The sequence below is a fragment of the Triturus cristatus genome, chromosome 9 (assembly GCF_964204655.1).
Source record: "Triturus cristatus chromosome 9, aTriCri1.1, whole genome shotgun sequence".
Lineage (NCBI taxonomy): Eukaryota > Metazoa > Chordata > Amphibia > Caudata > Salamandridae > Triturus > Triturus cristatus.
Genome location: NC_140592.1, coordinates 515,917,085 through 515,938,250, shown reverse-complemented (window position 1 = coordinate 515,938,250; position 21,166 = coordinate 515,917,085).

Here is a 21,166-nt window from a genome sequence, read left to right as displayed (position 1 = left end):
TGATGTCATATCAGAGATAACAAAAATGTAATGGTACAGTCGATGATACACAAATTACACATCAAACAAAAAGCCATTATTTACATGTCCTCAAAGCACATAGCATTCATTTTAGATAGACATTATCAATGGAAAGACGGACTTGTATACTATGAACATGTGTATCCCTACTCCATTGTGTAAACCAGCAATGCTGTAATCCTACAATCCCTGATGCATACACAAATTACATACCAAGGGGGAGATCTGTTTTAAAGTAAACAGTACTAACACATTATTTCATATACATATTAACAGTGATTCGGTTGATCCACATTGTGTCTATAAACGATCGTAGATACTGTTGAATTTACACCGGTATATACGTTTGTTAAGAGGACAAGCATATCCATGTTATCATATACATATTGATTGACATTGTATCTATAAATGTTCATGGGTGCTGTTGAATTCGCACTGGTGGATGCATTAGTTAAAAAAGCCAATCATATCCATGTATTAATAACAGATGACAAGGTGGAGAAGGACCTACTCGTCGTGATTCAAATGAGGTCACACATCCCAGGGGAACAATCCTATACTGTCTCCCTCTAGTAGTTGCAACTACCCATGGGTTTTTATGCAGGCAACTCCCAACCTACTGAAAAGGTAGAGTAAGGGTAAAATCCAATAGTGGACTCACGTGTATAGACATGCTAATTGTGCATTACTGCAGTCAAGTTCATTTAGCCCATTGGCTATTGTGTCCAAGCGGATCATCCATTTGGATTCCCTCCGGTTCAAGATTGCAGGTAAATTCCCACCCCTTGGTCCCAGAATAACTTTCAAGTACGACCCACTGTAGGTCATTGGGGATTATATAGCTTGAGTTTGCAGTGTTCAACCAGCGGTGCCCCCACTACAGTGCAACGGATCCTACTGTGATGTTGCAGGATCCTTGCTTTTATCTTCTGTTGTGTTTGGCCTATGTAGAGTAGCCCACAGGGACAATGATACCGTAAATCACATTTGCCGAGTTGCAGTTGGTAAATGCCTTAAGAACAAGTGTGTGTTCCTTGTAGACAAAGGCTTTTGTAACAATGCAGGATTCACATGCCTTGCAATGTCCGAATTTGAAATGTCCCATCACTGGTTCAAGATTCCAAAGGGAATGGATCGTTGGTTTCTTGGTGGTCTCTAAGAAGGACTGGACTACATGATCTTTAATACTCATTGCCTTCTTAAAGGAATGCCTCGGTGGATTAGGCTGGTCAATATAAGATGGACAAGCCTCTACAAAGAATGATCTGCGTCACTACTTTTCTCTACAAAAAGCAACGCCATTAAGAAAGTAATCAACAAGCACTGGAACTTGGTAGCTGATATTGACCAGCCTAATCCACCGCGGCATTCCTTTAAGAAGGCAATGAGTATTGAAGATCATGTAGCCCTGTGGGCTACTCTACATGGGCCAAACACAACAGAAGATAAAAGCAAGGATCCTGCAACACCACAGTAGGATCCGTTGCACTGTAGTGGGGGCACCGCTGGTTGAACACTGCAAACTCAAGCTACATAATCCAGATGACCTACAGTGGGTCATACTTGAAAAAGTTATTCTGGGACCAGGGGGGGGGGGGGGGGGATTTACCTGCAATCTTGAACCTGAGGGAATCCAAATGGATGATCTGCTTGGACACAATAGCCAATGGGCTAAATGAACTTGACTGCAGTAATGCACAATTAGCATGTCTATACACGTGAGTCCACTATTGGATTTTACCCTTACTCTACCTTTTCAGTAGGTTGGGAGTAGCCTGCATAAAAACCCATGGGTAGTTGCAACTACTAGAGGGAGACAGTATAGGATTGTTCCCCTGGGATGTGTGACCTCATTTGAATCACGAGTAGGTCCTTCTCCACCTTGTCATCTGTTATTAATACATGGATATGATTGGCTTTTTTAACTAATGCATCCACCAGTGCGAATTCAACAGCACCCATGAACATTTATAGATACAATGTCAATCAATAATATGTATATGATAACATGGATATGCTTGTCCTCTTAAACGTATATACCGGTGTAAATTCAACAGTATCTACGATCGTTTATAGACACAATGTGGATCAACCGAATCACTGTTAATATGTATATGAAATAATGTGTTAGTACTGTTTACTTTAAAACAGATCTCCCCCTTGGTATGTAATTTGTGTATGCATCAGGGATTGTATGATTACAGCATTGCTGGTTTACACAATGGAGTAGGGATACACATGTTCATAGTATACAAGTCTGTCTTTCCATTAATTATGTCTATCTAAAATGAATGCTATGTGCTTTGAGGACATGTAAATAATGGCTTTTTATTTGTGTATCATCGACTAACATTACATTTTTGTTATCTCTTCTCGATATGACATCAAGAATACGTGTGTTTACATTTCAAACGGTCCTGGGATTTTGGAAATAGTCTTTTTTTCCCCTTCCTCTCATGAGTAACGTACACCGGCATTTAGCGGCGGCACGGTAACGGAGGCCACGCGCTGCTCCGCGTCCCCGGCTTATAGCCTCGGCAAGTCCTATCACTCTAGTTCAGCCGAGAGCAAGACTACACGCATTGAGGGTGAGTCCGCGTTATTAGCTAGACCCTGTTTAACAAGTTTTAAAATGGCTTAATTATATCAGGCGCAGTGCCGGTCTGCTTTTTAATCTGCTTTTTAACCTGCGGGTCTCACGCATATACATTCATTAACGATTTCGCAACTACCGCGGGTCTCTTTTGTATTTGGCCTGCTCCGGGTTGAACCCGTCTGTTGTTTTTCTGCCCAATTTGTCTAAAAGCCAACTGGGGATTAGGCTACCGCATACAATACATGCCTTACTATTTTATTGATTCATCTGGCGGTGGCATGCATTTATCTAGTAACATGTTTTTTAAAGAGTAGCGTAATAACCTCCCCCGTTTTGGGTTTTCTAAGCGGCGCGCTCTTTTTAATCACACACGAAGCCCTAAGAGTTCAGAGCTTCTCCATCTAATTTTTAACAGAGTTAGTTACATCCATTGGATGTGAAGCGGCTGTCGTATAGATCATTTATATTCCTGTAAGCTTCCCACTACACCACATGCCACAGCTCTTGCGGAGAGTTAGACATTCTTCCACATGTTAGATTTGGCTGCTAGGTCCGTAGCATCGATTTTATTTCTCCTCTACCTTTATTTGTAGATTGATTCTCTCATGGTGATCGAGTAGAAGCGAAACCCCTCGTTTTGCCGCAGTCCATGTTGATTCTTCCGTGGCTGTACACAGACATTAATCAAATTGATAAGGGATTGATTTCACCTTGGCCAAGTAAGTTTGACGCCGACGTTTGTTGTATAGTGGGACCTCTAATCGTTAAGAGGCCTGTACTAATCAGCCCTTCAATTTTTTAGGTGGCCATCACTCTCACCCGTATACCGCTGGGCGATTTAAGACCCCTTTTCTCTGACGACATTCGGCGTCTCAGAATCCTGCCACCCAGGCAGTAACGGTAATTTTTTGAAACTTTTATGTATTTGTGTTTCCTTGGACGTCAGTACATCAAGATTAGAACTGACACTCTATTTTTGATATTATTCACTATAGGTGCCCTTTCACTATTTCACCCTCCACCCACGTCCTGAAGAAGACCCCATTTTGTCAGGTCCAGATGAAAACCTACACGTACCAGGGGGTCGAAACGTCGACATAATCTCCCTGCCAGTAACATCAACAGTGCATGCTGCGCTGTGATTCTCAGTCTACATGGCAACTTAGAAGCATAGTGTCTTATATGTCGTGATTATTTCCATGTATAATATTTGGCATTAAGAGAAACATGCCGGTCAATTTGATTGCCAATTAAACTAAATCCTGTCCTCTTTACATGTTTTTCTGATTTCACACTAATTCACAGAATCCTCCTTTCTCACTTCTTCTTTGCTTGGGCACATTTGATCTTTCTTGTGAAGTATTGTTTGCTGAAATGTTTAAGCTATATATATATATGAAACTGGATGTTCAGTGTGATTAAAGAACACTTGAACTTTCTCAATTTGCTTTAATTTTTGTTTACTTAGCGTTCTTTTTGTATAGTTCATGTTGTGCTGGGACCATTTTTTACTATATTGGTTTCAACTATGGCAGAGGGTCCAGCATGCCATCTGCAGTCTTTTATGCTCATTGTGTCTGGTTTTGCATGGGAATAGCCTCTAGAGAAGGTTGAAGTTTGGGTTACAACCACTGGTCGTATTCCTCATTCAGGTCAGTTCTTTGCTAATGGTGTCGAACCCAGACAGCCTAGGTAAAGCCACTTCCTGCGGAGTGTATATCTGCATCAATCTTCTTTGAGACATGGACGCTGATTGTGGCCAATGGATTTAAAAGGCAAATGCAGCAGTTGGGCAATAGGGGTGTCTTTCGGAGGCCTCGAGAGGAAGGGCTGCTTTCTGTGCAGATGCCCAAGTGCTCACCTCCATGTGCTGTTTACTGTGCGGTGGAACTTCCAGTGGTATTCAATTGGGACCCTAGTCTATACCGTTGCATCCATGACTTGGAAATCTGCGTTAACAGAGGGGCCAGCCTACGCAGTACATTGATTAATTTTTAAGGTATGTAAAGGTGATTAGAATCCAAGCTATCGCAGACACATGAGCAGCAAAATCAAATCTTGTTGCTAGCGTGCTACTTGGACACAGGAGTTCCATACAATTCACTGATTACTTGGTGGAGACTTCATAATACAATGTCACATACGGGGAGCAAAAAGTGGCTTTCAAAATGTAGTTTTTGGCAAAAATTTAGACTGGCTCAAATCTTTCCTTTTTAAACAAAAAAACCCCTAATCCTGATCAACACTGTTAAGCGAGCGGTCTGCTGACACATTTTAGATATCTTTTCTATGGCGAATATATTTGCTTCTGACCATGATTCACTTCAGCAACTTATATCCTCTAAAATACGTGTGCAACTATAATTCACTAAAGTCTAGCAATATATAGTAAGCTGTGATTGATTTCTTAGCATGTGAAAATACTACATCTTATTCATAGTGCATCTATTCAAAGTAAATTAAGATCCTGAACCTTGTACAAAGTAGAGAAAAAGCGTCATACAAAAACATTTTAAGATCGGAAGCAAGAATTTTGCACCAGGTTCCTCAAGCATTGCTGACTAGTTAGTGCTTTTTCATTTCTAACATGTTGGGTCAGTCTTGTGTTTTATTTGAACACAGAGTGAGCCATGAATATAGGGAAAATATAAAAACGCAACAAAAAAGCACATCTAAATATTCCCCTAAATCCATTTTGCAATGAAGTCAAGTTGAACTTTACGTCCTATATAGGTTTAGAAAGATGAAAAAATACCTTTAACAGATTTAGCAAGACCGGACCTGTTCTCTCGAATACTTTATGAAGAGTCCTATTTAAAGTCTGCTTTAAAAAAAAAAACTTAAAATAAAGACTGAATTGAGGCCCCCACTACATGAACAAGATTGTAACTATATACAGTCCCCCTGTGCCATCGTCTTCTGTTCCTCTGCATGTTACACCAGGGTGTGCTAGTTAATTCTGTTTATAGATAAACATCTAGGTAAATGACCTAGTTTACAGACACCTACAAGTTCTCCCTGTGGTGCCTCGGCCACAATCCCACCTCAGCGTTGATTGCTGCAAGAAGATGAATCGCAAGGTCATTTGAGACCACAAAGCTAGACTTTCTGTTGCTGAACTCTGTTCAAAGTCGAGAAAAAGGCCAGATCAAAGTAAAGTGTGTGTGTGGGTGCGTGCTCAAGGCCGATTTTAACTTTTCGTCATTTAATTATGTTGGGGGTGCATAAAAGTCAGAATCCTTGATGACTATATGGCCTTCAATGTCTCTAGGGTGTATGCAGTGAAAGTGGACACTTCCCTAGAATGGTGCAAAGAGAGTTCAGCCACTGTCTGATCTCTATGCTTACCCCTGGCTATCCACCCCCTACAACCCCCCCCCCCGCCGCCATACGCTTACCTCTTCCCCTTAAGTGTTCAGCAGGGGATACCAGCAGGGGCAGCACCAATATGCCTCTGTCCATCTGCGGTTCAGTTTCTTAATTCACCATCAGCTGCTCACAATTGCCTGGTAGGAAGAAGTATTACCTTCTATGTTACTGGATGAAGGGGCATCACATCTGTCCTATACAGGATCCAGCTTTTGGCATACAGTTACGCCATAACCTTCCTGTCATTCCCTTGGACATACCAACCACACCACCTCCTGGAGGACCACTTGTACATAGTCCTTGGTGATGTTCAGGCTCTCTTGGCCAAATTTCCTTGTGCTGAGGTATTTTTCCACATTTTAAGTCTGCTCCCTCTGAACTTCAACATCTAGGACAAGTTAAAGATGCTCTCTGTCCTGGACCCAGGTGACTGGATGGTGGTGTTATACTTGTAGGATGCCTATTTTCACATTGATGATCTGCAATCCCACAGGCTTATTTTCTGTGGATTTAGGTAGACTAGGGGCATTTTTAAAATTCACATGCTCCCTTTTTGTCTTGCCAGTGTACATCAGCTGTTCACAGATGCGATGTTGGTGCTTACAGCACTTTTTTTTTTTTGGTCTTCCCATACCTCAATGACTGACTTTTGAACGCAGGCTTGCCTCAGCAGCCATAAACCACTTCTAGCTAATGACTGACCTGGTGACAAAGTTTAACTTTTCCATCAACCTTTCAAAGTCACACCGACTCCTTTACGAAGGCTCTCCTTCATTGGAGCCATCCTGGATCATGTGCGTTTCAGAGCTTTTCCTCCATCTTAACAAGTCCAGGGCATTAGTGATCTGAACCCAATATTTTAACATTGATCATAGTCTCTGTGAGTGGCTCTGGGCCTCATGGCCACCTGCATCATACTCTTGGACCTTTCTAGGAGGCACATGCGGGCTTTGAAGTCAGGGAATTAAACTAATTTGCTCTTTCTGGTTGATTCTCATCACAATCAAATGTGATGCTCTGATAAATACTTTTGCACCAAGTTTTTCCCCTGTTTGTTCAACATGCTGGTGTTGAAGAAATGAGAATGATTACGCTGAGACTTCAAAGGCAGCCACCTGGATGAAACGTTTTAGAAACCACAGTATAGTCAAAATAGCTGCCATTACTATCCTTAAGAGGTTTCATTCCGTGAGAGGGCTGGTCCCCCCCTCAACACAGCCATAAGTATTCCTACCAACTGAAGTGAGGTTCAACAAACCAATCTGTACAGCCCTAGTATACCAGTTATTCAGCCCAGTACCTCTGAGTTGTTGTGAGAAAGTGGTTCTGAGCCGCCTGGATATTTCGCTTTTTGAACACGAGATTTTTGAGCTTTTAATGTGGGGGAGCCTCATAAGCTTGGATTCGTCCACGTAAACTCATGATAAAATGGACTGCATGTGGGTTTCTCTGGTGTCTGCATTTTGAGGTAAGGCTGCAGCCAGGGTAAGGGGCACTGGACTAGTTACGTGTACACACCTCTGTAAGGGCTGTGCGGGGGAAGATTCCTGTCATGCGCAGCCCAGGGGCTGAGTACACATTGTATGGTGTGGATCTGCCCCCTGAATGTAGGCGACTTTGACTTGACTGATGAAGCGCATGGGGCTCTGCTGCCAGTCTTCAATGTGCCCCCGGGGTGCGTCGGGTCCCGGGGACTGCCCTCCAGAGGAAGGTGATGTCTGAGAGAGCTGTTGTGCAACCCATCAAGGTGCCTATGGCCCCAGGATCCCAACCCTGGGCCAGTGCGAAGTCAAGTTGGGGGAGTGCTGCTGCACCCCTGTGAATTGGCCCCCAGGAGCCTACCCATACCCTTAACAAAAAATTAAGCCAGGAGTGCTGTTGCTTCCCCCCCCCCCCCCCTTACAGCTGTTTCAGGGACCCTGCCAAAGAGGAAGTGGGGAGAACTGCCCCCCAGTGATGAGGTTTCTGGGGCCCCATTGCTGGGACCTGCAGGAGAATTTGGGGAGTGCTGTTTCACTCCCTGTGAAGGCGGGTGGTGCCCAGAACCTCTTTCCTGGGCCTGGGAGAAAGGAGGGGGAGAGCCATCTCGCACCTCCTGAGGTCCCGGTTGGCTGAACTGTCTGTGAAAGCCGGCTCCTGCGGCAGCACAGGAGGTGATTTTCTGGACAGGGGAGGGTAGGGACAGTAACTACATTTAGACTTTTCAAGGCACCTCTTCTATTTATTCCACCAAAACTGGTCAAAATCCCCCCCAGAAGTAATCTCTTCACACAAGAGAGGCCCTGAACAATTGCAGACTCATTCCAGACCTACCATTGGCCAACAAGTGTATAAAGGGAGAGAAGTTGTGTGCTTTTCTAAATCTTTCCACACCTCAGAAGCGTACTGGATGTGTGCTTCGATGTCTGTTTAAACAGTTCAGTATTAAGGAAGCGATATGGCTGGGTAGCCTTTCAATGTAATATTACAGTACCCTAAAGATGGTTCTTGGATTCACACTATTAAATCCTTAGCTCAGTCCTTATAGAGTGGCTAAAAGCAGTCTGGCTTAACTAGAGAAATGTGTTGAGCATTTTAGAGTACTATCGTGGATGGTATGTAATAGACACCACTCAAAAACAACCAATACCAATTTTTAAAAATAGTGTATTTTTTATCTGACATTTAAACCCCAAAATGAATGGAATAGCACACTTCTAACTGGTGTTGTAGATTTTTGAAACCATATTAAATTGGTGCTGTCAAATACATAGCAAAGATAACCTTGTGCTCAGTGGCACAAAGCATTAGTGACAATTGGTCATTAGTAAGTTGAGTTACATGGAAACCTTAAAGGGTTAAGGTCATGCGGCCCCCGGACCAGCCCATGACCGCCACATCAGTTTTGCCAAGCTTGTGAAGTCTGGGTGCAGGATTGTTGACTGTCCCTGCTGCTGAACGAGAGCCGTGGTGGTGCCGATTTCACTGCTTGCATGGTACTGCAAGAAACAATGCAAAAGCCCAATAGATACACAGCTGCTGGGGGATGATGGTTGCACGGCGTTTCTTGTAGATGCAGCTTCTATTGTGGTGGTTGGTTACTGGTTTGGAGACCAGCAAGCCATGGCAGCGGTAAGCACTGCTAAAAGCTGTAATTTCATGGCGGTCTGGAGAGTGGTCTGAAATGTCTGGACAGGTGGGACTACATCTCCCACAATGTGGGACTACATCTCCCACAATGCACTCTACACCCCCCCCCCCCTTCCTTCCCCCTCTGTATTTGGGAGCCCCCACGGAGGGTCTGATGGCCAGTGATTCCTTGGCTCCAGCTAGTGTTTTTGCCATCAGTTTACAAGGTGCTAGGGTCACTAGTCCAGGGGAGAATAAGAGCATCTCAGCCTTCCACAGTGGTCCCTCTCTCTTCTAGAGTCTTGAGTTCAATCCACGGACGAGGGTCATTCACTCAGTTTCAAGTCATTTGCCTCAGGGGCCAAGTATCCCTTTTTAGGTCTCGCCTGGTGTAGGCTGCCCGCATGCGCATTCTCGCTGGCGAGATTTAATGAGATGTGGTATTTTCTGTAAGGGGCATTAAGCCCTGCCCCTCTTTTCCATTGGCTGACGTCACCGTTTATGCTAAACTGTGGCCAGCCATTGGAAAAGAGGTGTCGGTGACGTCTTTGCTCGGCTTTCTGAGCCGTCCCATTTGGACGGCCTCGCCTGCTTTGCGTTTGTCGCAAAAGGTTTCTTATCTTTATGGGCCCCATAAAGACGAGAAACCGTTTGGCATGCGAGGCTGTCCAAGTGGCTCAGCAGAAAAAGCAGAGCAAATACATCATGGCGTCTGCTTGTTTTCTTTTCATCGTGTGTGCAGCACCGCGTCTGAGATATGCACAGTCAGCGTGTACTCTCGGCCGAGACTCACCCGAGCGTGGTGCAGCGCTCTGCGCCCTTCCTGGTGCACAAAGCCAGCGCCTCCAAGGGGCCATAAAAACACAGCCTTCAGGTCTTTGGAACCGCCCTTCGGAGCAGACAAAAGACAGGTGTAATAATATGGTGGCATATCTGGGCCTGGTGAAAGGAGTGTGTGTGCTCTAGAGGGGATCCCCCCACACACCCACCCACTCCTCGGGGAGCTCTATCGGGGGTGATCTCTGCAGAGGGTGTGCTGGAGCCGGCTCGATTCATGTCTACCCCGGGAGAGGAGGCAGACACCCCGACCCTGTCCTCATCTGCATGCTGTTGGTTATTAGCACACAGCAGGGCCGATATCCGTGACGGTGCAGCAGACACCCCGTCCTGCTCTCTGTGAACGGTAACCGTATGGTTACAAAGATCTGAATAGCACTCTGCTGCCGCTAGAGTGGCCTTGCAGCGCTCTTCTAGTTCAGGCACCATAACTCCCTGATCTCCAGGATAGCACAACCGCCAGATTGTCTTCTTGGATGGGCTCATTTGCCTTGTTGTCAGTGTGACCAATTAGGCAGACTTCCAGCACTGGTTTCGTCCTGTGACTGTTGGAGGTGTTTGCAGGGTCTCAACAGGACAGAACAGCAGCCCCGCCCCCTTCCTTGAGAGACAGAGGTGCCATCAGCGGACCAAGGCTTTCCAAAGCTGGCCTGGCCCCCTTCCCGAAATGTCTGGCGAGAGAAGTAATCGCCCTAGTCTCAGTTGCACAATAATTAAATGTCCCCGTGCTTTCCAAAGCTGGCCTGGCCCCCTTCCCGAAATGTCTGGCGAGAGAAATAATCGCCCTAGTCTCAGTTGCACAATAATTAAATGTCCCCATGTGCATAAATCTTTAAAACATAGTATATGCGCATTACACTTGAAACGTGCACTCGTCCACACCCAAAAGCGTTTCAGAATAGCAATAACTTATTGCCCCCTTACTATCTTGTCATAATCTCTGGTACTACCCTCGTATGCCTTCATGCTTCACACTAAACACAATTTATGATTAGTTGGAAACTCTGGATAAGAAATACATTGCAAATTTGGCTTCCTATGCCTAGAAATGTGAACTAAAATCATGGCGAAAATACTACCTTTTTAATCCAGTGCTTGCATGTCCAAGGCTCTTTTGCAGGAAAACGGGTACAATGACAATCTATTTTCCACACAACTGCTTCCTTGGTGAATCACTGTTCTGTAGTAGGGGATCTCTGTGTATAGTCATAATCTAGTGAATAGTCCCGCCCATGTGCGCGGACCCCGGAGCAATAAAAAATAATCTTTAAAAGGTGACAAACCATGCAGACCTGCATACACCTTTAAGAGAGAATTTAATTTAAAGACAGATAATGCAGCCTATACCCACAGGCTACACTGTCCAGTACTTCAACTAGAATTCCACCAAAATCCACAAACAGCACTGCCTGTCCAGTTTTTCTCCACATAGGAAAAAACCCTGCCTCTACCAGCAAAAGCCTCTGGAATGATAGAGAGGAAGGAGTGGACAGACAAGCCCCATAGGCTGCCATTATGTGGCTTGGAACAGGATACTGTGCCTTTAAGAAAACTTTCCAGTTTTCCAGAACTTTCCCCAGTATCCCAGAATGCCCAGCAGGTCCCATTTACTTTCAGTTCTTTTTTCCGGCTCCTGCTAGCAGGACCCTGGAGCATTGAGCTCTACCTTTTTCAAGGTTTTTCATTGAGATTTTGGCAATTTTTGTCACTTTTTCTTGTGTTTAGTAGCTGGTACTGTCAACATGCCTGGCTTGTTCGACAAGTGCCCGGAATGTGGTCGAAAGAAGGCTAAAACTGACCCACACGAGGTGTGCATAGCTTGCCTTCCCCAGTCCCACGTGCCTGAAAGCTGTACCATCTGCCACTCGTTTTCAGCAAGAACCCTGAGGGACAGGATGAAGAGCAGGCTTCAAGCTCTGGAGGAGCGAAGACTGAAGGCACCAGGTGGGTCTGGAGGGGCTGATTTGGCCCATGCTGAGGCCTCTGGGGGGCTCCCCAGGGGCAGGAAGACCAGTAAGCGCTCCCGCTCCCCGTCGACGTCGAGGGCGTCGACGGCGACGTCGAGGAGGATGACCACCGTCTGTTCGCCGTCTCCCCAGGGCTCTGGGGAGAAACGGCGTAGACGATCGCCGTCGAGGGACCTGAATAGGCCGCCGGCGACTACATCGGCGTCGTCGGCGACGACGCCGTCTTCGACTGCGTCCAGCGGTCGACGTCGAGAGAAGACCCGGCGTCGGCGTTCGGCGTCGAGGGATCGCAGCTCGCCGTCGATGAAGAGAAGGAGATCGACGTCGAGAAAGCGAAGATCGCCGTCGAGGCGAAGATCGCCGTCGAGGCGAAGGTCGCCGTCGAGGCGGAGGTCGCCGTCGAGGCGGAGGTCGCCGTCGAGACATAAGTCGACGCCGAGGAGGAGATCGACGCCGAGAAGATCGCTGTCGAGGCACAGGTCGACGTCGAGGCACACGTCGACGTCGAGGAAGAGAGAGTCGCCGGGATCGGTGTACTCAGTGGTGTATACCCCGCCTCGGAGGTCTCCGTCGCCTCCTCCTCTCCCACCTCTGCCACCGCCTCCTCCACCACCGCCACCTCCTCCACCACCGTCTCCACTTCCTCCACCGCCTCCTCCGCGGCCGCGGACTCTGTCTCCGCCACCCCGGCCTCTGTTGCTGCCAAGCACTCCTGCGGTGCCGCCGCCGGTCCCCCCGAGGTCGGTTTCCCTTCCACGGTACCCGACTCCGCCGCAAGGGACCCCGAAGCCACGACGCCCACGGTCGCCTGGACCAGCGAGACCGGCCTAAGCCGAAGAGGTCGCGCTCCCGCTCTCACAGGAGGCGACGATCGCGGAGCCGAGGGCGATCCTCGTCAGACTCTAGACGACGCCGCAGAAGGTATAGGTCCAGGTCGCGCTCCTCGGACAGGGACCTTTCCCCGACGCTGTCGGACTCCCCGGGGACTAGGGTGTCGCCGGTGGACGACTTGGTCTCGTTCCAGGAGGTGCTGTTGCGAGGGGCTGCAAAGCTGAATATCACGGTGACGGTTCCAACACCCACGACGTCCGTGATATTTGAGACGCTTCATAAAAGACACTTGTCTCGCCCCCTCCTGCCTCTCGTGCCTGGACTGGTGGAACCAGCTTTGGAACTGTTCCTCACTCCCGCAACAGCGAAGGCCGCTCCGTCCAGGCTCATGAAGAAATATAGGGCCCCGGAGTCGGATCCGTCATTCTTGAGAGGGGACCCGAAACCGGATTCGGTTATCGTGACGGCGGCGAGAAAACAACATGCGACCGCCCCGGCCTCCACGGTGCCACCGGACAAGGAAAGCCGCTGGCTGGACTCTGCGGGCAGGAAGGTGTGTGGTACCGCCGCCACCAGGATGAAGGCGGCGAGTGCAGGGGCGTTGTTGGGCCGTTACGACTGGGCCCTGTGGGAATCCCTGCAGCAATATGCGGACCTCCTGCCACGAGACAAGAAGGAGGACTTCTTGGAGACGGTGCGCGAAGGCATGCTGGTTTCTAACCAAACGATCAGCGCAGCAGCGGATATATCGCTATTGGCCGCCCACGCCTACTGTCATGGCGTCCACCAGCGGCGCCATTCCTGGTTGCGCCTGACGTCCCTCAAGCCGGAGGCGCAGCAGAGAGTGGCCAACCTGCCCTTCTCGGGGGAAACCCTGTTCGGGAAGCATGCGGACGATGAAATGGCCCGCATGAAGGCTGAAGCGGAAACCCTGACGGCCGTCGGGTTAGAGAAGGCCGAGAAAAAGAAACGACCGTTCCAGAGGAGGTTCGGGTCGTCGGGCCGAGGGCGTGGGCAGGGCTCGGGACAGCAGCAGCCACAACAGCAGCAGTTCCGCAAGCCCTTCCAGAAGCGCCAGAGGGGTAGAGGTGGCCAGCAGGCTACTACCACAAACAAGGGCCCGGCCGGGTCTCGGCCCTGAGCTGTTACTTCCCCCTCAACCGTTACCCACTCCAGTGGGGGGAAGCATTCGATTTTTTCCGGCAGAGTGGAGAAAAATTACTCAGGACAAGTGGGTGCTGAATATTGTTTGCAATGGATACAGTCTTCGGTTCATCAGCCCGCCTCCAGCGATTCCGCCGGTCAGCTCTCGCTTCCAGCTGAGGGAGCTCCAGGCGGAGGCAGACATCTTGTTGAGAAAAAAGGCGGTAGAAGAAGTACCTTTGTCTCAAAGGGGAAGAGGTCTGTACTCTCGGTTCTTCCTCGTTCGCAAGAAGGACAAGAACGAGTTCAGGCCCATTCTGGATTTGCGACAAGCAAACAAGTGGATTCGCAGAGAAAAGTTTCGCATGCTATCGTTGCACCAGATTTACCCTCAGCTGCAACGGGGAGACTGGCTCTGTGCCATAGATCTACAGGATGCGTACTTCCATGTGCCCATAGCACAGAAGCACAGGAAGTTCCTGCGATTCCAAGTCGGCGCCAATCACTATCAGTACACAGTACTGCCATTCGGGCTAAAGTCTGCTCCCAGGACTTTTTCGAAGTGCATGGCGGTGGTGGCGGCACACCTGCGGAGGAACAAGGTGTTTGTCTACCCGTATCTGGACGATTGGCTGATCAAGGCGTCATCCTTCGAGGAAGCGCAAGAACACTTCCGTTGGACGTGCGAGCTCTTGAACAAGCTGGGGTTACACGTCAACATGTCCAAATCGGTCCCATCTCCGGTACAGTGCATACAGTACCTGGGGGCCTCCATAGATACGCGGTCAGCAAGCGTGTCTCCTTCGGAGGAGAGACGGTTATCACTCCTTCGGAAGGCTCAGGACCTCAGGACTGCTCCATCGACGACTGTGAGGAAGGTGTCGTCTCTACTGGGATCGATGGCCTCCTGTATCTTCCTCACTCCGCACGCACGTCTACAGATGCGACCACTGCAGGAGTGCTTGGAGGATCAGTGGGATCAGAAGACAGGCTCTTGGGACGACAAGATCCGACTGTCTCTACATGCTCGTCAGTCTCTGAAGTGGTGGTGTTCGGCGGAAAACCTCCTCAAGGGGGTTCCCTTCCACAAGGACATTCCCACGACGAATGTGGTGACGGATGCTTCTCTCCAGGGCTGGGGTGCGCATTCCGGGGACCTGCAGATTCAGGGGAAGTGGTCTCCTTTGGAATCGACGTACCACATCAATTTCCTGGAACTCAGAGCTGTCTTCCTGGCACTGAAGGCTTTCCTTCCGTCCTTCCAGACCAACTCGCTGCTGATACAGACGGACAATACAACCACGATGTATTACCTCAACAAGCAGGGGGGGTCGAGATCGCGCACTCTGTCGCAGGAGGCGCAGGCGATCTGGCGCTGGCTGCTGGCCCGAGGATTGACGATCACGGCCACGCATCTGCCAGGGGTGCAGAATGCTCAGGCGGACGCCTTGAGCAGGCTGATTCAGGAAAACCACGAATGGGTCATAAACGACGAAGTACTAGGAGAAGTCTTCGCAAGGTGGGGGACTCCAGACGTAGATCTGTTCGCCACCGCCGAAAACAGCAAATGCCGAGACTTCGCATCCAGGTACTACCAGCGGGGGACGCTGGGGAATGCGCTATGGATCGATTGGTCGAACAGCTTTCTGTACGCTTTTCCACCCATTCCCCTGATTCCGGCGGGGCTCATCAAGCTGTCCCAGTCCAGGGTGCGGATGATCCTGATCGCCCCGGAGTGGCCCAGGCAGTGGTGGTTCACGGACCTTCTTCACCGGTCTCTCCTTCCTCACATGCGGTTGCCGTGCAGGCCGGACCTTCTCACGAAGTTCGGGGGGCGGATGGTGCACCCCAACCTCTCGTCTTTGAGTTTGGCGGCATGGCTCCTGAAATAGTGCAATACGGTCATCTGAATCTACCAGACGATTGTATGGACATTCTGAAGGAGTCTAAGCGACCTTCCACTAGGACATCCTATGCTTACAAGTGGAAGAGGTTCTGTATCTGGTGTAAGTCCAAGAACTTTGATCCGACAACATGTAAGGAAGATGTCATCCTTCCATACCTTTTGCATCTGGCGCAGTCTGGCCTTAATTTCCATTCCATTAAGGTTCATCTGGCTGCTTTGACTGCTTACAGGAAGTGCCCTTCACAGACGTCCTTCTTTCAGATTCCTGTGGTCAAGGATTTTTTGGAAGGCTTGAAGAAGGTGTTCCCTCCTGTCAGACTTCCCTCGCCTTCTTGGGACTTGAATGTGGTGCTGTCCAGACTGATGAGAGAGCCTTTTGAACCTATTCACAAGGCTTCATTGCAGCACCTATCCTGGAAGGCGGCGTTCCTAGTGGCCATTACATTGGCCCGCAGGGTGAGTGAACTTCAGGCATTATGTTGTCAAGAACCTTATACTGTGTTTCATGCTGCTAAGGCTGTGATGCGTACTCACCCTAAGTTCCTTCCTAAGGTTATCTCTGACTTTCATGTCAATCAGACCATAACTTTACCTACGTTCTTTCAGAATCCCTCTTCACCAGCGGAAAGGGCTCTCCATTCCCTGGATGTCCGAAGGGTGTTGAAATTTTATCTGGATAAGACCAAGGATATTCGTAGGTCTGACCAATTGTTTGTTAATTATGGCTCAGTCAGGACTGGTCTTGCGACCTCTAAGCAGTCCATCTCTCGGTGGATTGTGTCCTGCATACAGTTGTGTTATCAAAAGGCTAATAAGACCTTAGGGGGTAAACCTAAGGCTCATTCCACCAGGGGCAAAGCTGCCACGACGGCTTTGCTGCGTAATGTTCCGATTGCGGAAATCTGTAAGGCGGCCACTTGGAAGTCGGTCCATACCTTTGCTGCGCATTACTGTCTGGACTCGGATGCCAGGGCAGATGCTCAGGTTGGGCAGGCTTCGCTGCGAAATTTGTTCGCACAGTAGTGGTTGTGTCTTATGTGTTCTCCACCGCTTTTGTTGTGTGGGGATGGGCTTGCCATTCTATTCACTAGATTATGACTATACACAGAGATCCCCTACTACAGAAGGAGTAGTTTCTTTTCTGTAACTCCAGTTCTGTAGTAGGGGTATCTCTGTTAAAGTCATAAGCGCCCGCCCTCCTCCCCGGTGGAGAGATACTTATTCATATGGAGAATGCTACAGGTCTGGCGTGCTACGCCTTCAAAAAGAACTGAAAGTAAATGGGACCTGCTGGGCATTCTGGGATACTGGGGAAAGTTCAGGAAAACTGGAAAGTTTTCTTAAAGGCACAGTATCCTGTTCCAAGCCACATAATGGCAGCCTATGGGGCTTGTCTGTCCACTCCTTCCTCTCTATCATTCCAGAGGCTTTTGCTGGTAGAGGCAGGGTTTTTTCCTATGTGGAGAAAAACTGGACAGGCAGTGCTGTTTGTGGATTTTGGTGGAATTCTAGTTGAAGTACTGGACAGTGTAGCCTGTGGGTATAGGCTGCATTATCTGTCTTTAAATTAAATTCTCTCTTAAAGGTGTATGCAGGTCTGCATGGTTTGTCACCTTTTAGAGATTATTTTTTATTGCTCCGGGGTCCGCGCACATGGGCGGGACTATTCACTAGATTATGACTATAACAGAGATACCCCTACTACAGAACTGGAGTTACAGAAAAGAAACTACTCCTTCTTTGGCCTTTGTTCCAATAGGTATCGCCTTTGAATATGTTAAAGCCATTTACTTTGCTATACAATACAATTAGCAAAGCAATTGGCTTTTTATCTTAAAGGCGAGACCTATTGCATTTTCAATGCTAGTTTACCTTGGTGGTGTGGGCAAAGTTCTGTTGTAGGTGACATGGGTCTTCTCTTCATTGATGCAAGTTGTTCACATCTGCGGTTCAGGTGTTGGGGGGGGGGGGGGCAAGTTTTAGGGAAGTTAGGGTTGTGAGAGCTGGTAGCCAATGGGGATCTAGTCCCTGCAGCTAATCTGCCCCTGAGGTGATCACATCCGGGTTTTGGGGGGTGGGTGGTTACCATTTCTACACTGAACCCATTGTTTCTGCCCTCCTAAAGATGGCAGAATTCTAGTTGAGGTGTTCAGATCAGGCTGCTCAATCTGGGGTGTGGCCAGCCTTCCTGGAGGTGTATAACTCCTGCATACCTAAACTCCTTCCTTTTGCATGGTGTAAGCTCGTCTGGGGCCATCGAAGGGGTTTGTCCTCGTGGGGCAACCCAGATGCATATCTGAGGTGGTGTTGCCTTTAAAGCTCACTGCTCTGTGTCGCCTCACTAGCCTGCTGGGGATGTGTGACCTCCTTCTACCCAGCCTTTGTGACTCCTGGGAGTGATCACACTCCCTGGGAGGAGGTCAGAACCATGTCTTGGCGGCAACAGGTGTGGGAAAGATCTGTCTGCTCAACCAGAGCACAGTGAAGCTGGGGCAACCTGGTAGGCAACCTCTAAGGTGCCACCTGGGTGGCATGCCAGCCTTCCCTTGACACCAGAGTCATGTCAAGGGAGGGAAGATGTGTCGTTTGGCACCAAACTTGACATATTTAGGTGGTACCATAAGGGAGCTAGCAATCCGGGTCAGGTGGGTACAAGTCCCATGATATCTTAAGGACCGTCTATCACTGATGATGTACTTTAATGGTAAAGACACTTTAGATACATAACCTTGCTCTTGCGTGTCCACACTTGTAAAATGCTGCACCCTGCTTTCTGGGTACAGTAGGCCTTCTCTAGGGGATGAGTGATGTACCAAAAGCAGTTCATTTGGCTGTGCCACACATGGTTGTGGATTTGGGGGACCACCCAAAGGTGCAGGGTCACCCTATAGTCCATGGGTCCGAAATACAAACTGAGACCAACACTGGAGAACGGAGAGAAAGGATATTTATTACAATCTCATGAGAGAGAAAGCATCAACAACAGACACCCATAGCTGTCTGAGGAGGCAGTCTGCCAAGCACTTTGGTTCCACGTCTTATACCCTTCATCCCCACCCCCGCGTGTACAGTAAAGAAAGAACACCATGATTATGCAAAAGGGGGGATGTGTACAGTCAACGATGAACACCATAATTATACAAAGGGAGACGTGTACAGTAAAACAACGAACACCATAATTCTAGGTCAATCTGATAAGTCCGCAGATGGTAGTTGTTGGGCCCCTACAGGGCATAGTGCACAAGGTGAAGACCATAAGCATCTGGGAAACTCCCTGTCTGACTGTTTGAGCATGTTTTGGTCCGTTTGTGGTCAGACCAGATCACGAACAGGGTGTGTATGTCCTTGCAGGATTGAGGCAAGTCAAGAGTGAAGCCCCAGAGCGTTCGTGATACAGAGAGAAGGTCAGTAATGAAGGGTGAAGCGCAAAATGGCAGAGCGAATGGCAAGATAACAGACATACTTTTCCACAGAGTACAAAATGGCTGAGCGAGTGTCAAGACAAAGAATACATTTTCCACATGGTGATGGCACAGTTGTTCAAACAGTATGCACTGCTCCTGCAGTCCGCAACAGCAGCCTGCTGTAATTGGTTTCTTTGGGTCAACAAGGGATGTACAACACCATGCTGCAGCCCTAGGGATCTTTTTACCACCTATACCCTGGGTAGCCCTGGTACCATACACTAGGGACTTATAAGGAGGTGAAGTCTTTGCCAGTTTGGATTGCCAGTTCACACATAAGTTTTAGAGCGAGAGCACTGGAACCTGGTTAGCAGGCTTCTGAGCACTGTGAGTTGAAAACCAGCATCTAGTAGCTCATACGGGGGCAAAAAGGAAGGGGGGGGGGCATCTGCAAAAATCCCTGTTTTCTAACAAATTGATTAGCTTAAAAGTTCTAGTTTAGAAAAAGTGACAACTTGCATGTGAACACCTGTGACACCAAATAGGTCCACCAGAACATTTTCAGAAATCTTACAACCTGGGAAGTATTCGTCACAATACAAGAAAGTTTTTCGTTTGTCAGCGTGTCGTCAATCTGCAGAAGCTGTCAAATCGTAAGAATGCAAAACTGCATAAGTTCTCCGCAACAGCGCAGGGAAAATAATTGTATATGGGATGCGAAACCCTGATTTTCATTAGCAGTGAAGCAATCTTGCTTGGTGCAATTGAAAGAACCTTGTGTATAGTGTTGTATTTTACAAAACCCACTGGGCCTAACAGTCACTGATGCATTCCCCTCTAGCTTGTGTGTCCACCTACGTGATTTCTTAGTCCTGGATCTGTGGTCAAAAGGAGCATTGTTTTAACATCAATGGAAGAGGAAGGGTGAGCCATCTGACTTTCATGACCTTTCTATCTTCTGACACCAACCAGCATCTCTGCGCACATGGACACCACCATTATGATTTAGTATCGGAACAAACTGGGAGGTAGATTGATTGAGATTCCTGTGTCACAGGCAGGAGGACTGACCATAAAACTAGGAATTCAGAATTGCAAAGCGGACTTCTTAAGGTGCCCCTCTGAAGAACTCCATGAGATAATACAAGATAATGAATAATGGTAAGACATTTTTGTTGTTTAGGGTAATCCACAAATAAATCAGTTTGCTACATCCTAAAACTGCATATTCCTAAGCTTTGCATGCAGGAGATGGGAACAAGATATCATGAGCAATGCCCTTTCGATTAACTGCAAAAAGAATGATGATGAATTAAACCCAGATCAGTTGACTGGGGGTGAGTGTTTGATTTGCTCAAACGCTCCGTCCATCATTCCCTTTGGTATTGCTTTCGATTAACTGGTCAGAGATGATACTGTACACCTTTCCCTAGATTGCACTAATCCCTGCATTCCTAATGAAAGTTCGAAATTATAATGCAGTGATGATCCCCTTTGTTCCGAATGGCCCAGACAGTTTAGGTTCCTGGATTAGCTGCAGGTAACAACCACATGAGACTCGTCCAACCAGTTTTTGATATTGTTGAATTTGACAGCATGGTTTCAGGAATCAGACATTATGTAGACTTGAGTCTTCTGCGTTCATGTATAGACACAATGAAGGATATTAAAACAAAAAAAATAACTTCAATGGCTGCTTAAGGTTTTAAGGGGAAAATATGAAACCAGCAGCATTTTCCTACCACCCAGCTTTGACACTCCTGATAAAAACAGTACCTTGCTTGTTGTCTTCGTGTTACGTTTTGGGGCCTTTTCTGTTGTGAGGGCTAGGCCTAACCACAAAAGGGTATGGCTTTTATTGGCAGAATTGTGGGAACACTGGGTAGGTGTTTTGCGGCTCCCGGCAGATTCTGGCTCTGTCCATCAGATAAAAGTGTGTTTTTAGCCATCATTTAAGGTTTGCAGGGCAAACGGGGTAAGAAAT